Source organism: Prionailurus bengalensis, chromosome C1 (genome assembly GCF_016509475.1).
Source record: "Prionailurus bengalensis isolate Pbe53 chromosome C1, Fcat_Pben_1.1_paternal_pri, whole genome shotgun sequence".
Taxonomy (NCBI): domain Eukaryota; kingdom Metazoa; phylum Chordata; class Mammalia; order Carnivora; family Felidae; genus Prionailurus; species Prionailurus bengalensis.
In genome coordinates, this window is record NC_057345.1 from 214,754,597 (window position 1) to 214,773,007 (window position 18,411).

An 18,411-nucleotide genomic window follows, 5' to 3' on the forward strand; every position below is an offset into this window, starting at 1 on the left:
TGATTTCCATCCTGGGAGCAGCCAGAGACCCTCTCAGCTGGTCCCTCAGGACCCCCCCACCCCAGGGTCCCCAGACCTGGCCTGCTGGCATTACCCCCAGGGTGTCATGTGGGCCACCCCCAGCAGATGGCAGCATGTAGCTGGCCTGCTGAGGAAGGGTGCCAGGCACACACAGCACCCAGGAATGGGGACTGGATGCCCAGAGAGAGGACTGGCAGGGTGATTCTGAGGGCAGGAGGTGCTGTGGACAGGACTGAGAAGGCCCCTTCATCTCTTCTGTTCCATAGGCCACTCTGGAGTCTGGTGAGACCCTTGGACCCTTCCCAGAGTGAGACTTTTAGTTGTTTGCTTTTAAGTAATCTCTACACCCAACATGGGGCTCTAACTCACAACCCAGAGATCAAGAGTCACATGCTCTACGAACTGAGCCATCCAGGTACCGCCAGAGTAAGATTTTTAAATGCATAAAGTAAAATGCCCAGGATTACAAACGAGGCAAGTTATTCTGAAATACAGTATAGTGGTGGGCCTGATAACTTCTATGATTTTGAAGTCATGATGAGTGTACATATTCAAAATGTTGGCAACTGTGATGTGTTATGAAAATAGCTGTCACTCCCAGTAGGGACAAAGTCCCAATAACTGCCTGCACTAATGTGATGTGATGTCTACACACACAATGGAAGGAAATGCTAGATTTCAATGAAAGATTAACGAAAACAGACATGTAAAAATTTCCCTTCCAAATTCATGGACTCCTAGAACCTTGATCACAGGCGAAGAAACTGAGGAGTGAAGGTTTGAAGGGGTACCAAGTGGGGAAGAAAAGATGGATTTCTAGCCCATCTCTCCAAACCAGTGTGTCCTTTCAAAGTGAGTGTCCGAGGGCTCCTGGGGGGCTCAGTCTGTTAACTGTCTGACTCTTGACCTCAGCTCAGGTCATGACCTCCCAGTTCGTGGGATTGAGCCCCGAGTCCGGCTCTGCACTGACAGAGAGGAGCCTGTTGGATTCTCTCTCCCTCTCTCTCTCTCCTTCTCTCTCTGTCTCTGATTTTCCCCATGTGCATACCAGCACACACTTTCCTTCAAAATAAACTTTAGGAAAACAAAGTGAGGCAGCGCCTGGGTGGCTTAGGCCGTTAAAGCTTCTGACTTCGGCTTAGGTCATGATCTCATGGTTCCTGAGTTAGAGCCTCACATCGGGCTCTCTGCTCTGAGAATAGAGCCTGCTTTGGATCCTTTGTCCCTCTTTCTCTCTGCCCCTTCCACTCTCTCTCTTTCTCTCTTTCTCTCTCTCCCTCTCTCTCAAAAAATAAATAAAAACATTTTTAAAAAACAAAGTGAGTGTCAGAAACAAAACCAAAAAAAATGTCAGAGACACAAAAGGGGTCTGGGGACTGGTCTAGCTTCTGCTAGGACACTTTGCCCCAGCTGGACACAGGCACGAAGTTTACGAGGGTGGATGTCCCACCCAACCCCTCCAGGCTCTCTGGTGACAGTTGAAAAACAGGGCCCGGCTGGGAAGACCCGTCAGGGTTTCTCTCCCTCTCATTTCTCCAACTCCCCTCCAACGTCCCCCCTCCGCCACCCCATCCACTGCACTTCTGGAGAGACCATGCCCGAGGAGCTGGAAGCCAAGAAATCCCCAGGAGCCTCCTCCCTTGGGAAGGTAGTTCACCCCAATAATGGCCAACAGCAAGGAAGCCGGGGGAAGGCCTTCCTTCTGCTCATGCTTCAATCTTAACAGATACTCTGAGTCTTACTAAAAAGAGAAGCACAGGGGCACCTGGGTGGCTCAGTGGGTTAGGCGTCTGACTTCAGCTCATGTCACGATCTCACGGTTTGTGGGTTCAAGCCCTGCATCAGGCTCTGTCTGCACTGATAGTTCAGAGCCTGGAGCCTGCTTTGGATTCTGTGTCTCCCTCTCTCTCTGCTCCTCCCCCACTTGTGCTCTTTCTCTCTCAAGCATAAATAAACATTTTTTAAAAATTAAAAAAAGAGAGAAACACAGGCCAAAAATGGCGACACCAGGGCCAGGCCAAGTCACCAAACTGGGCTCAACACCTAACTTGATTGCAGTTTCAACCTCTGCTAGAATGGAAGTTTTAGCCTGTCAATTGGCGTGTTTTAAGTGTATTGTTTTTTTAAAGTAATCTTTATATCCAACGTAGGGCTCGAACTCCTGTCACCTGAGTCCTCTGCCTCCCCAAAAGGAACAGGAGATAATCCACCCAACAAGACCTTCCCTGCCCTTTCCCTTAAAGGAAAGTGACTCTGCCTCAAGCAATCCTTTCTTCTCTTTTGCTAATAACTTCCTCGCCCCACCCTCCTTCCTATAAAAACTTTCCATTTTGTACAACTCTTGGAGGTTCCCCTCTACTTGCTAGAGAGGATACTGCCCAATTCATCAGTTGCTGAATTAGATCTTCGATTTACTCAGCTGAATTTTTGTTCTTTAGCAGTCTGAACCTAAAAACAGGGCAAGGGCACCTGAGTGGCTCAGTCAGTTAAGCATCCGGCTCAGGTCAGGATCTCAAGGTTGGTGTGTTTGAGTCCTGCCTCAGGCTCTGTGCTGACAGCTCTGAGCCTGGAGCTGCTTTGGTTTCTGTCTCTCTCTCAAAATAAATAAACATTAAAAAAAAATTTTTTTTTAAGTTATTTAAAAAACAGGTCAGCCAGGTGCAGTTTACCAATAGTTTGTTTGTTTGTTTCTTTGTTTGTTTTTTAAGATTTTATTTTTTGGGGCCCCTGGGTGGCTCAGTCAGTTAAGCCTCTGACTTCGACTCAGGTCATGACCTCACTGCTGGTGGGTTGGTGGGTTTGAGCCTTGCATGGGGATCTGTGCTGACAACTCAAGAGCCTCGAGCCTGCTGTGGATTGTGTCTCCCTCTCTCTCTGCCCCTCCCCCACTCACTCTTGATCTTTATCTCTAAGATAAACATTTAAAAAAAAAAGATTTTTTAAAAAAGTAATCTCTACAGTCAACATGGGGCTCAAACTCACAACCCCAAGATTAAGAGTTGCATGCTCAACCGACTGAGCCCGGGTACAGTCTTACTTTATGTCTCAGGGCTTGGCATATTCCTTTTCAGTTTCACTTGTGTTTTAAAAAATTTGAAACCCACATGAAAATAAGCAAAATGGATGCCCATTTACCTCCCAACCAGATTCTACAATTATCAATCTTCTGATAATTTTGCTTGACCTGGTGGATTCACCCAGTTTTGAAAATCAATTAATAAGTTTAGCCAATAGATGGTTGAATTCTCAAGTAGTAATCTCTTAAGAAGGAGTGCAAAAGGCTGAGAAGGAGAAGAGATAAATTGGAAAGACTTCAGGAAGCACGTGCACGTGTGCGTGTGTGCAGTGTTTTTAAATGCCAAGAAATAGATCTGCAAGGATACATAGCAAATGCTGAAGGTGCCCGGGGGGTTAGCAGGAGCAGGGAGAGAGATGAGACACAGGCTTCTGCATTTTATCTGTATAGGTGTCAGCATTTTTCAAAAAAATTTAACCACAAGCATGTACTACCATTGGACTTCTAAAAAATTATAAAATAGGGGCACCTGGGTGGCTTAGTTCATTAAGCATCTGACTCTTGATTTCAACTCAGATCATGATCTCACGGTTTGTGAGTTTAAGCCCATGCTGGCAGTGAGGAGCCTGCTTGGGATTCTCTCTCTCTCTCTCTCTCTCTCTCTCTCTCTCTCTCCCTCTCCCTCTCCCTCTCCCCCCCTCCTCCCCCCTCCCCCCCCACCCCGCCACCTCTGCCCCTCCTACTCATGCTCTCTCTCTCTTTCTCAATATAAATAAATAAACTTAAAATTTTTTTAATTAAAAATTATAAAATAAGAAAAAGTCTTTTTCAAAGACTTTCTTTTTCTCAAGTACTGTCAGCCCACTGAACAGGAGCTGAAAATGGGTTTATAATTAACACAGGAAAAGTCTTCCTTAAACTTTAGCTTGAGGGCTTGGAATTTCCAACAGGGACAATAGAAAGGAGACATTCTCAGCAGGGTCTTCAGTTAAGAGTCTCCTTGCCAAGCCCACAGCCTGCCCTTCCAACAGTAGTTTACCAAAGCCTGAAAGAGGTGTTGCCTAGCTAGTGAACGGCCTATGGACGGAGGTGATGCTGGAGTATCTCGAGGCTCCCTCTCTGGGGTCTTGCCAAAGGAATTGATATATTTTCTGATGAGGGATGGACCAGCTGCTAGCAACCCAGAATTGTTGAGGTTCCAGATTTGGAGTAATCTATGCCTCCAAAAAGCCACACCTGAGAGCTTTAGAGAAGCACTTCTCTGATGTGAAATGTGCCAGGAAGCCCTGGAGGCAGATTCTGATTCAATAGCTCTGGGGTGGGGCCCCAAGACTCTACATTTCTTTCCTTTTTTAAATTTTAAAAAATTTTCTTTTTTAATATTTTATTTATTTTTGAGAGAGACAGAGAGAGAGAGAGAGAGAGAGAGAGAGAGAGAGAGAGAATGAGAATGAGTGGGGGAGGGGCAGAGAGAGAAGGAGACACAGAATCCGAAGCAGGCTCCAGGCTCTGAGCTGTCAGCACACAGCCTGATGCGGGACTTGAACTGGTGAACCACAAGATCGTGACCTGAGCCGAAGTCGGACGCTCAACCAACTGAGCCACCCAGGCACCCCAAGACTCTGCATTTCTAACCAGCTTCCTGGCCCACAGCCTTGCTTGAGTAGGGAAGTTCTGGAGTACTTGACCTAGAGGCCCTCTACCCTCTCGAACTTGCTCCTTTGACTCCACAGCCTGTCAACATACATTAAAATGTGGCTGACAGTTCCTGGTGCCATAGTATGAGCTTGACTGCTGCATCCCTCACTCCTGAGGGACACTGGTGTCACTATGTTTGGGCACAACTTCATCATGGTACTGGTGCCAGCTTCCCAGAGTGAGCCTTCTCATCCCACGCTTAGCCCCGCAGAGTGGTCAGGTGCAGAGCAGGGGGTGGGGTACAGCCCTCCCTCCCCAACTTTACCTTCCATGAAGTGCCTTAGCTGCCTAGGCAAGCGTGCATTTCTCAACCTGCCCATGAAACCAGTTTCCCCAGATCCTTACAAAATGGTTCCTCACAAAACGGATCCTTACAAAATGGTTCCCCGTAGGGTGTGCCTCCCCCATCCAGTTGTGGAACAAAAACCATTTGTCAAAAACTGAAAAATGGGAATAAATGTTGTTGAAAGGACATGAGGAATCATATTCTTCTACTTTTTTTTTTTTTTTTTTGAGAGAGTGAGAGAACACAAGCAGAGGAGGAGCAGAGGGAGAGGGAGGGAGAGAATCTTAAACTTCATCTCATGATCTCATGATCCATCTCATGATCCTGAGATCATGACCTGAGCCAAAATCAAGAGTTGGACGTTTAATCGACTGAGCCACCCAGGAGCCCCCTCCTACTTTTTCGTATGTTTAAAATTATTTAATTTTTTTTTAATTTAAGGGTGGCTCAGTCGGTTAAGCCTCTGACTTCAGCTCAGGTCATGATCTCGCAGTTCATGAGTTTGAGCCCCACGTCAGATTCTGTGCTGACAGTGTGGACCCTGGAGCCTGCTTTGGATTCTGTGTCTCCGTCTCTCTCTCTCTGCCCCTTCCCTGCTCACACTCTGTTTCTCTCTCTCTCTCAAAAAATAAAATAAAATAAAATAAAATAAAATAAAATAAAATAAAATAAAATAAACATTAAAAAAATAATAAAATAAAGTTTAAAGCAGTTTATTCTTTGGGGTGCCTGGCTGGCTCAGTTGGCAAGGCATGTGACTCTTGATCTCAGGGTTGTAAGTCCAAGCCCCACTCTTGGGTGTAGAAATTGCTTAAAAAAATAAAATATATTCTTTTTTTTTTTTTTTAATTTTTTTTCAACGTTTATTTATTTTTGGGACAGAGAGAGACAGAGCATGAACGGGGGAGGGGCAGAGAGAGAGGGAGACACAGAATCGGAAGCAGGCTCCAGGCTCTGAGCTGTCAGCCCAGAGCCCGACGCGGGGCTCGAACTCACGGACCGCGAGATTGTGACCTGGCCGAAGTCGGACACTTAACCGACTGCGCCACCCAGGCGCCCCAAAATAAAATATATTCTTAAAAAAAAGAAAGAAAACTGCTCTAAAAGCAGGTAACCTTAGAAGTACATATACAGGAAAAAGTCCTTGGGTTCATCATCACTAACAACAAATTTGAAAGTCTGCCCAACTACAAGATCCTAAATGCCTATGTGAGGGTGGAAAAAATTTTCTTCTACTATTCTAAGTTCTTTGGCTAGTCTAATAATTAAATGAAAATTAAACAGGGAAAAAAAAGCAAATTTAATTTTGTATATAAAAAAGCCCTATAAAAATATGAGATCCAAGGGGTGCCTGGGTGGCTCAGTCAGTAAGTGTCTCACTTTGGCTCAGATAATGATCTCACGGTTCATGGGTTTGAGCCCCGTGTCGGGCTCTGTGCTGACAGCTCAGAGCCTGGAGCCTGCTTTGGATTCTGTGTCTCCTCTCTCTCTGCCCCTCCCCTGCTCATGCTCTGTCTCCCTCTCTGTCAAAAATAAACATTAAAAAATTTTTTTTCTTTTAAACAAGACCCAATGTCAGTCAAGCAATTGAGGCTTACATGCCACCCTGAGCTAGGGAAAGGGATGGGGCTGGGACATCGAAGGGGAGGAGGGCAATTTTCAGGACCATGAGAAGAGTAGATGTTTCCTAGGCAGGTGTTGGCCCTGCCATGCAGGTAAGTCTTTCAGGAGATATGTGTGTGTGTGTGTGTGTGTGTGTGTGTGTGTGTGTGTGTGTGTCTGGTAATAGCTCTCTTTCTGGGTCAGGCTCCCCATCTAACCATCTAAATTTTTTTCGGCAATGAAGGGAGGGGTAAAAGTTTTTCTGGAGTCTGCTGGGACTTGATTGCCTTTAGGTCAAAATAATCTACATGCCAAAGTGGCACATTTTGGGGTGGCACGTTCTGTTCCCGTTCGGTCCCATCTCTGAAACTTTCCCAAGAAGCTTCACAGTCCATAAGTTGAATTGGTAGGTTGCCCCATCTCACTGAACCAGTCTCTTAGGCCCAAGAATAGGCCAGTTCAGTTAAACAGTTGTGTCTTATTTTAAGACAGAAATGCAGGTGGGCTCTCAAAATTAGGCCTATTGTGCAAGCAATCAGATATTTAATAAGAGGCATTTCTATGGAAACAAAAGGAAAACAATAGTTAATGATTGGAGAAGATTATACTCCCGATTTCTGAGTTCTGAGGGCAGCCAGTTGAGAAGATTTCTAGATATCTGTTTGGAAACCTCTTCAGATGCAGTAAGACCAGGTAACGGCAACCTGAAAGATTTTTCTGGTTGGCAGTTTTAATGTCTCTGGTGGTCTTTCTGAGGGGCCACACAGATACAGGCATGAAGACTGTCCTTATATGACATGTTGTGGTGATTTCTTTGAAGTTTATATCAAGTTGTCCAGCTTTAGCTTGCTTGCGTGGCTCTGGGAAAAGAGCAGTTTTAGTCCTCAATGATTCCAGGTCAGAGGGTCAAAAAAGTAGACTATGCAGGGTCCCTGGCTGGCTCAGTTGGTACAGCATGTGACTTGTGATCTTGGGATTGTAAATTTGAACCCCATGTTGGGTGTAGAGATTACTTAATAAAATCTTTTTTTTTCATGTTTATTTATTTTTGAGAGAGACAGAGTGCAAGTGGGGGAGGGGCAGGGGGAGAGGGAGACGCAGAATCTGAAGCAGGCTTCAGGCTCCCCGAGCTGTCAGCAGAAAGCCCAAAGTAGGGCTCAAACCCATGAATCATGAGATCATGACCTGAGCGGAAGTTGGATGCTCAACAGACTGAGCCACCCAGGTGCCCCACTGGATCTTGGGGACCTGTCTTCAAGCCCCATGTTGGATATAGAGTTTAGTTAAATAAATAAACTGAAAAAAAAAAAAAGAAAAAAAGTAGGGGCACCTGGGCGGCTCAGTCAGATAAGTGTCTGACTCTTGATTTCAGCTCAGGTCACAATCTCAGTCTTGAGATCAAGCCCCATGTTGGTCTGTGCACTGGGTGTGGGGCCTGCTTGAGACTCTCCTTCTCTCTCTGCCCTTCCCCCACTTATTCTCTCTCTCCCTCTCTCTCTCTCTCTCAAATAAATAAATATATATATATATTTTAAAGTAGAAGAATATGATTTCTCATGTACATTCAACAGTCAAAAAATCGGAAATGTTAGTTTGAAGAGCTGTAGCCAAATATTAGAGGAAACTAGAAGAATTCAGGACCCGTGTCAGTTTATAAGTCGCAACAAAACCTGGGAGACAATTGGCAGGACTAGAATCCGATATCCACATGGGTGTACTATAGTTTCCTTTGACACATAATTTTCTCTCTATTTTTCTAATTTTATTTTTTTAACATTTATTCATTTTTGAGAGTGACAGAGACGGAGCGTGAGCGGGGAAGGGGCAGAGAGAGGGGGAGACAGAGGATTGTGCTGACAGCAGAAACATAATTTTCTCTTTATAGTCAGCCCCATTTCTACCAAAGATAACCACAGTAAGACTAATTTGTTTGCAAATTAAGTCTAGTTTGGATAACCTTGGCCTGATTATTTACTTAAGTGAAGCAAGAATAATGATTTACCATATAGGCTCTTTCAAATCTGCTTTGCTGGAACTTTTCATAAGGAATCTCATATTGGACTTTTAAAAGCCTCTCAAGGCTAAGCCAAGCCAATGACTCACCATCAGACTTTGCCTGCAATACATATAGATTTGGGTGTATTCTTTTTTTCTTGAGGTCCCCAAAATATTCTAAGGTTCCTGAGCCTGCCGGAGATTGACCTTCTTTACTTACGTAGTAAAACTGCTGGGAACTCTGCCTGTAAGCAGGATACCAGACCAATTTTTTCAAGGGCATTATTGGCTCTATAAAGTCAATATTAGTTCCTTAAAGCTGTCTGATCATATCTGAGCCTATGCTTTTATTCTCAAATATGACATTCTAGTCAAAGCCTTGGTAATTTATAACCAATGTTTCCAATTGTGTCCTATTACAGGAGAACAGATTCTTATTGAACTTAAGCAAATAAATATACTGTCATAAAGAATATTCGCTAAGTTTCCCAATACTGGAAGGATCAGGCAGGGAAAGAAAGTAAATGTTTCATCTTTGTTTACAAAGGTGTACTTTACCAAATTGCTGTAAGTCATAGTTAGCTTAAGAAAAAAGTGAAAGGGCACCTGGGTGGCTCAGCTGGTTGAGCTTCTGACTCTTGGTTTCAGCTCAGGTCATGATCTCATGGTTATGAGATCAAGCCCCACAACAAGATCTGTGCTGAGTATGGAGCCTGCTTAAGATTCTCTCTCTCTCTGTCCCTTCCCTGCTCTTGCTCTTTCTCTCTCTCACACAAATAATAATAATAATTATACACACACACACACACACACACACACCCCTTAAAAAAAAGGGGGGGAAGCAAAAGAGAAAAAAGTTTCCTTAAATCTGGAGAAATAAAACATTAAGGAGCCAGCAACATTTCAAGCAAAAAGTCATAAAAAAACTATAATCGTCCTCCTCAGTTCATTCAGTCCCATGTTAATTCTTATTCTGCTTGAATCCAGTATTTGTATTAGTTCTGGAAACTCTTACCCAGTTCAGTCTAATGATCTTAAAGTTATCAGAAACCTATACTTGTCAAAGTCCTTTCCATGAATTTCCTCAAAGAAGCACTTTTGCCAGAACACTTTTGTGAAAGCATCAGAGTAAAACAGTAACTCTCCGTAAATGACAAAGGCCTATAATGGCCATGGTTAAAGATCTAACAACAATTCATTATAATGCAATCAACAAGGAAATGTGGTTATTTCTATGACATATGATATTTTAAGACAATAACTAGCATTAAGACTGGTTAACATTATCCCAGGACATAAAGAATTTTATATAACTTCTAAAACACGTATAGTAACATATACCTTTACAAACATAAGGTAAAGAAGGTTTAGTAATGTCCATTTTTATTTATTGATTTATTTTTGAGAGAGAGAGTGCACAGGGGAGCAGCAGAGAGAGATTCCCAAGAAGGTAACACACTGTCATGGCAGAGTCTGATGCAGGGCTTGAACTCACGAACCATAAGATCATGACCTAAGCTGAAACCAAGAGTTGGACACTTAACTGCCCAAGCCACCCAGGTGCCCCAAGGTTTAGTATTCTTATTTGACAATGCTTCGTATGTAATTTAACATATCAAATAAACCTAATTAGTTTTAATGTCTCTCATTGTGTAAGAAGAGATAATAAATCTTTTGAGAGGTTCCAGGAACCCTCTGGAAAATCAAAGTTACTCACATGCAGGTCAGAAAGATTGCATTTAGAATTTGTTTTTTGGAGATTTGTCCAAAATATCAAAAGATTTGAGGGTTTTAGGGGTGCCTGGCTGGTTCAGTCTGTGGAATGTGTGACTCTTGATCTTGGAGTTGTGAATTCAAGCCCCACTTTGGGTGTAAAGCTTACTTTAAAAAAAAGGCAAAGGAGGGGCGCCTGAGTGGCTCGGTCAGTTAAGCGTCTGACTTCGGCTCAGGTCATGATCTCATGGTCCGTGAGTTCGAGCCCCGCGTCGGGCTCTGTGCTGACAGCTCAGAGCCTGGAGCCTGTTTCAGATTCTGTGTCTCCCTCTCTCTCTGCCCCTCCCCTGTTCATGCTCTGTCTCTCTCTGTCTCAAAAATAAATAAACGTTAAAAAAAATTTTTTTTTTAAAAAGGCAAAGGATTTGAAGACTTGACTAAATAGGATCACAAATCTGGGGCGCCTGGGTGGCGCAGTCGGTTAAGCGTCTGACTTCAGCCAGGTCATGATCTCGCGGTCCGTGAGTTCAAGCCCCACGTCGGGCTCTGGGCTGATGGCTCAGAGCCTGGAGCCTGTTTCCATTCTGTGTCTCCCTCTCTCTCTGCCCCTCCCCCGTTCATGCTCTGTCTCTCTCTGTCCCAAAAATAAATAAACGTTGAAAAAAAAATTAAGAAAATAAATAAATAAATAGGATCACAAATCATTATGAAACAATACTTATTTATTTAACTCAAGAGACAGGGGCTCCTGGGTGACTCACTTGGTTGAGTGTCCAACTTCATCACAGGTCATGATCTCACAGTTTGTGGGTTTGAGCCCCACTTCAGGCTCTGCTCTGACAGCTCAGAACCTGGAGCCTGCTTTGGATTCTGTATCTCCCTCCCTCTCTGCCCTTTCCCTGCTCATGTTCTGTCTCTCAAAAATGAATAAAGGTTAAAAACTTTTTTAACTAAAGGGACAAAAGATTTTGAAGGCAAATACCAAAGTGTACATAGTTATAAGCAAAACTTAGAACTTTTAATATTGAGAAGACTTAGTTTTCTTAAATAATCAAAGACCTAATTAAGACAACATGAAGCATAGGAAATTATTTTGGTAAGACACAAAATCTTTGCTTTCCAGTCAGATTATTTAAAAGGCAAAGAAAAACTTTTTACAATCTCTTCTTATCAAGACCAGACCAATAGTTCAGGATAACTTTATCCTTTCAGTAGACGAAAGAAAAAGAAGTTCATTTTACATAAGTACACCATTAACATTAAAGTTTCTTTTTAAAAACCCTTAAAATAATAATTCAATTTTAGCCAGCTTGATTACACAAATTCTTGCTCCTTTTTTCTCTCTCTCTTCCTGACCTTCTATACCTTTTTGTCCTTTAATCCTCTTTCCTAATCTGAAATAACCAGTTTTACTTTAGGACAAGTTTATTTTTTTTTTCCCTCGACAAAATGTATCTTCATATCTCATACCTCTTCTTACCAAAAACACATCTTACTTTCTTTAGAGTTGTTTCCTTTGTTACTTCTTGTAGTTTTAACGTCATTTGTTAGAATTCCTAACCTTACCAAACCTGAACTTCTAGTGAAAACCAATAAATGAGCAATGTAAATTGTTATATAGCATTCTTTAGACTGGCAAATTTATGAATACATTTCACAATTTCTAGAAACATGTGCCCTTTTTTTAGTGCAATTTTCCAATGTAGTACTAACACATCCAAATGGCTTTTAGTTTCTCTGTAATAAGAAGCAAAAAGCAGATAAACCCAGGTTCAGTAATTAATGTTTCAAGATTTTATCTTACTTGGAAATGATCTACATATTCAATGAATTTCCATCACTTAGCTCTTCCATCACCACTCTAATAGTGGAAGTTATTAAATGATTTTGGAAGGTATTTTTAAGTACACACACCATAAAATGTAATGATGGCTGAGAAGTTCACCTAAAAGTTCTTATTCCAATTATATCTAAGTCACTTGTTCCCAACAATTATGCTTAGACTACCCATGAGAGCGTTATGAGACGGCCATCATCCCAAGTTATTTTCTTGCTGACAAATTTTGTAACAGAGATGATATCATTTTTTTTAAGTTTATTTATTTATTTTGAGAGAGAGAGAGAGAGAGAGAGAAAGCATGAGCAGGGGAGGGGCAGAGAGAGGGAGAGAGAGGATGCCAAGCAGGCCCTGGGCTGCCCAGCCCAGAGCCCAAGGTGGGGCTTGATCTCAAGAACCTGAGATCATGACCTGAGCTGAAACCAAGAGTCTGATGTTTAACCAACTGAGCCACCTGGGTGCCCCAGAGATGACATGAATTTTTTGACTAGCAAACTCAGGTAGAATAAAAGTTGTATGCCTATATTATGTTTAATGTTGACAATTCTGAAGACATGTTTATTTTTTTAAATTAATTTATTTATTTTGAGAGAGAGAGAGAAAGGCAGAGAGAGGTAGAAACAGAATCCCAGCCTCTGTGCTGTCAGCGCAGAGCCAAATGCGGGGCTCAAACTCATGAACCGTGAGATCATGACCTGAGCTGAAATCAAGAGGTGGACGCTTAACCAACTAAGCCACCCAGATGCCCCTGAAAACATGTCTATTTTAATTAAACCAATAAACTTAAACCAGTTTTAGTTACTGAATATTTTCCCAGATCACATGAATTGGAAAAGCACTTGGATTTGTTTCTATTACATTTCTGAGAGTTTAGGAATACTTAATTCATATAAGCACTTATTTCAAACCAAATGAACAGAGTTTTTTTACAAATTAATATTGGCAATACTATCAGGAAATAGAAAAATATCACATGTCTACAATATATAAACATAGACACACACAACCATACAGACTAACACAGAGACCCTATATATATCTTTCTTTCTAAAATTTTAGAATTTGAGAGTCAGGGATGATAATTACAAAACCCACTGATTTATAAAAGAATAGTTGGATTCAAATGTTATTTTGGCAGTTGAAATAAGTTCACCTACTCAGATGGCATAAGCTTCTTTTTTGTTTTTTTTAAGGTAATCTCTACAACCAATGTGGGGCTCAAACTCACACCCCCAAGATCAAGAGTTGCGTGCTCCACTGACTGAGCCAGCCAGGCACCACTGCTAAAGCTTTTTACTAAGATTTGTGGAGAGGATCTTCAAGATTTTTCATCAGCCCAATTTATAAATAGTTCCTTTCTTGTCCTCCTTATAAGAAACCTCTCGCTGGGGGCATCTGGTTGGCTCAGTCAGTAGAGCATGTGAGTCTTGATCTTGGTGTCTTAAGTTTGAGCCCCAGGCTGGATGTAAAGCTTACTTAAAAAATAAAATATTTTTTAAAAGTTTGCATTTCAAAAGGCTGGCTATCGGATTCTAGAAAAGATGGGGTAGAAAATCTGTATCACAAAGGCATAAAGGAAATATCCAAGTTTTCTCCAAGAAGTTTTGAGTATATTTCCCTCTTATCAAAGGTCTAGAGAAATTATTATTTAAATTTTTCCGTTTTTCCTTAAATGTAGGACAATTCTGTTTCCAATGTCCCAAATATTATAGACACAATGTCCCAGATATTATAGAAACAATATCTGCAAGCATTTTGAGATGAATAGGAGAGCTTTGGGGGGTGATAAAGAGAGGCAGACTTTGAATTATTTCTAGAGTTGCATTTGTAAGAAAAGGACAGTTGCTTTTAATTTCTCAAAGAACTGGGTTGAAGCCTAAATGATATTGAGGCACCGATCCACCCATCCAACTACATTATCTTCAATTTGCTTCTTTTTATCAGGGAGAAGATTTCTAGATAAGGTGGAAATCAAAAGATTTCTGTGTTCTAGAGCTTCAGGGTTTAATGTGATATGCCTTTGAAAAGTCTGTATAAAGTGCTTTAACAAAGGCTTTCTTTCTGAGGGCACAATTCAACCTTGGACCAATTCACCTGAGAGGCAAAAATCTTTACTATTGGTTCTATCAGTCCCTTAACAGCATTTATAGCAGTGCCTACGAGAAATTCTGGTCATCTGTTTACTCCGTGAGGGGGGTTTTCCTCAGGGAGCCAATCTGGCTTGTCTATTAGCTACAGTATAATTAAGGACGGGAAGAACACCCCTTAGCAGCTGGTCCAGGTCCCTGTGAGTGGGGTTGTGAGTGGCCAGTGATCGTTCTTTCTTTCTTTTAAAAAATTTTAAAGTTTATTAATTTTGACAGAGAGAGAGACAGAGAGACAGAGAGAGAATCCCAAGCAGGCTCTGCACTGTGTAGAGCCCAATGCAGGGCTCAAACTCCTGAACTGTGAGATCATGACCTGAGCCAAAACCAAGAGTCGGGGGGGTTAACTGACTGAGCCACCCAGGCACCCTATGAACGGCCAGTGATCTTTCTAGCACTTCTCTAAATTTGGTAGGATATTCTGAAAGTGGAGGTAAGAGGATTTTTATAATTTAAAAGATCTGCTGCTTGTCTCTGTTGCATGAATTCTTTGTGGTCGGCACCTAAGACATTCCAGCAAAGGACACTGCATAAGAAGACCTGAGGCTGGTACAGCCTGATTACCGAGCTTGGTGTTTCTTCTAAATTCACTCCCTGGCCCTCTGCAGTTACACAGATAACCAGTACCCTGGGCCTGGACATCAAGCCAGAATGCTCTCTGTAACTGTCACAGGGAAAGGGAAGCTAAAACAGTGAGACAGGCCAGGATTTCCGTTGAAGGTGGGCTTGAGTTTTTTATCGAAGTCTAATTTCTGTTCTTTCATCTAGTTAAGGGAGTCCCTGAGGCTAACCATTATATTCCTTTGTGTTCTCTTTGTTTTTTCCACTGGTACCAGTAAGACAATTGCAGATGAGAGCTCTCTAAAATACTCACTTTCAAATACAGCCAATTCAGAGGGTCCATTATCTGGCCATTGACAAGTAGGATCTTATATTCACCTCAGTAGTAACTCCAACCAGTAAGTCTTTTTATGGCTTAACCATGGATGCAAGAAACATTCCAAAAGAGGGTGCAGAGGATTCAGTCCTCACAAAATCCAGAAAGTTCACTCCCATAACTAATCCAAGAAAGCAAAGACCTTCAGTGACACAGGCAGTAAGAATGGTGCCGTACAGGGGCGCCTGGGTGGCTCAGTCGGTTAAGCATCCAGACTCTTGGTTTCAGCTCAGGTCATGATCTCACGGGTACCTGAGTTCGAGACCTGATATCTGTGACACTGGGCAGGTGCTACTGATATGGCGCTTTTCCATCACCAACAAGACAACAAAGGCCCCTTATGGACCGCAATCCCTTAAGACAAAGGGGATCCCTTAAGCTCCCCCTAGAGCTGGCACAGTCAGACGAAGACAGTGCTGCTTTTCAGACCTGCAGCCTCTTCGGCCGTATGCCCTATGCATGCTGGTACACGCATCTTCCAGTGAGAATATTCTCACCGGTCACAAAGCCGAGCTCTCAAGACATGGAACAGGATGGAAAGGAAACCTCGTATGGGCTATGATTCTCCCTCTCATGACAAAGGACACAGAGACCAGAGGAAACCGTGACTGTCTCTGGGAGAAAAGGGATTAACAGATGCATGAGTCCTCGTAACAAATCTTTACCAGAGTCCCCGTACTCAAGGAACTACTTCACACAAATATTTTCTCTCGCTAATCTGAAGTTAGAAAAAGGACAAAGGACTCTCAGCATGCTCGCTTCCACTGGACCCTACAGGTGGAGATCCAGGAGACTGACTTGGTAAGAATTCTTACCTTCCGCTGGCTCTTGTCAGAGGCCCCGAGGTCGGTCAGCTGCAGCAGGCTTGGAGCAAGCGGTGTCTGGCCTGTGAAGGTCCCTTGCAGGTCGCCAAACTGTCGGGGTAGTTCCTTGGCTGGTCTAGTACTCAAGTTGACAGGAGACAGATGAATAGGAGAAAAACAAATTTTATTTCATAGGTATGGGAGCCCCATAAAAATATGAGACCCAAAGGCAGTCAGGCAATTGAGACTCACATGCCATCCTCAGCTAAGGAAAAGGACAGGGCTGGGGCTTCAAAGGGGAGGAGGGCAATCTGCAGGGAGATGAAAAGAGCAAATGTTTGCTAAGCAGATGTTGGCCCTGCCATGCGGGTAAGTCTTTCAGATTAAAAAAAAAAAAAAAAAAAAAAAAAAAAAAAGAATTGTCTCTGGTAATAGCTCTCTTTCTGGGCCAGGCTCCCCATGGAAATTCTTTTAGGCAATTAAGGGAGAGGTAAATGTTTTTTCTGGAGTCTGCTGGGACTTGATTGCCTTCAGGTCAAAATAATCTACATGCCAAAGCGGCATATTTTGGGGTGGCATGTTCTGTTCCCCTTCACCTAGGAGAGGTGAAGAAACTGCTGTCTTCAATTCATTCCCTCATACTCAGACCTTGTTGTAATTTCAAGTTTTATAAAGTAGCCATGTAGCCATGTGGAAGATTCTGGAATAAAGGGCACTGTGCTAGTCAGTGGAGAGCTCTGCATCCGCCAACCTATTTTTCTTCCCAGTAACTACAAGACTTTTACACCAGGAACTTTTCTAAGCCTTTTCAGTGTATTAACTCATTTAATTCACAAACTTTATGAGTGTTACCACTGTTATCCCCATTTATGAGAGGAAAATGAGGCACCAAGAAAGTGATTTGCCAGAAAGTAACACAGCCAGTGAGGGGAGAGCCCAGGCAGTGGACTGTCATACAAAAGCACAGCTCTTCTCACACTGAGGCCAGGCCGCAAAGCACTCACTCCTGTAACATATACAAACACCTTCCTCTCAAGAGTCTTCTGAGACAGGAGAGCCTGGGTGGTGCAGTTGGTTAAGCCTCCGACCCGATCTTGGCTCAGATCTCACAGATCATGAGTTTGAACCCCACTTCAGGTTCTGCACTGATGGCATGGAGCCTGCTTGGGATTCTCTCTCTCTCCTTCTCTCTGCACCTCCCCTGCTTGTGTGTGCTCTTGCTCTCTCTGTCTCTCTCAAAATAAATAAACTTAAAAAAAAAAAGTCTTCTGAGGCAGAGCCACACAGGGAATATTTTTCAGCCATAGAAGGAAATAGATATGTGCCATAACATTAATGAACTGAAAAACATCATGCTAGGGGTGCCTGGGTGGCTCAGTCAGTAAGCGTCTGACTTCAGCTCAGGTCATGATCTCACGGTTCATGGGTTCAAGCCCCATGTCGGGCTCTGTGCTGACCGCTCAGAACCTGGAGCCTGCTTCGGATTCTGTGTCTCCCTCTCTCTCTGCCCCTCCGGTGCTCACACTCTGTCTCTCTCTCAAAAATAAATAAACATTAAAAAATTAAAACAGAAAAAAACCACATCATGCTAAGTGAAAGAAGCCACACACAATGAGCACACATTTTGGATTCTGTTGATGTGAAATGTCCACAATGGGCAAATCCACAGAGACAGAGCAGATTCGTGGTGGGGCTGGAGGAAGGGGCAGATGAGCAGTGACTGCTAATGAGTCTAGGGTTTCTTTTTGGGGTGATGAAGTGGTCTGGAATTTGTGATGATAGTTGCTCAACTTTGTGAATATATTAAAAATATTGAGTTATATACTTTTTAAAATGTTTTTTTAACTAAGTAAACTCTACACCCAACAGGGGGCTTGAACTCATGATCCCAAGACCAAGAGTCACATGTTCTACTGACTGAGCCAGCCAGGTGCCCCTGAGTTATATACTTTCAATGGGGGAAATTTTATAGCATGCGAGTTATATGTAAAAAGCACAAAACACACAAACAAACAAAAAACTGGTCTATTGAGAATATTTAACAATTTAGTCAATGAAAGCTGGAGAAGGCTAGTAGAATACATTGCCCTCAAATATACTACATTGGCATAAGGATGATTTTCAGTGGACGGCAAATAAGAAGAAACAGATCCAAGAAAAACTCTCTGCCCTCCTATTTGCCTAAAAGCAGGACATAACTTTGCAGAATGTCCCCACTCCCCTCTCTACCAGGAAGGACAGAAGTTAATCACCAGAGAAAACTCCAGACCCTTATCAGCCTGGAGATGGCACCAGAGGAACTTACATAACAAACCTTGCAGAAATTAGCCATCCTCTACCATTAGTTCCCTGAACACAT

At 42.7% G+C, this 18,411-nt stretch overlaps 1 long non-coding RNA gene across 1 annotated transcript; it reads right to left on the minus strand.

The window, feature by feature from the left end:
• Positions 1-6,497: 6,497 nt before the first annotated feature.
• On the minus strand, positions 6,498-17,161 carry LOC122481903. Its single transcript, XR_006296953.1, has 3 exons — positions 16,305-17,161; positions 16,065-16,194; positions 6,498-7,182 (listed from the first exon to the last, which is right to left on the minus strand). It is a non-coding gene; the product is annotated as an uncharacterized LOC122481903 (long non-coding RNA).
• Between the last annotated feature and the right edge of the window lie 1,250 nt (positions 17,162-18,411).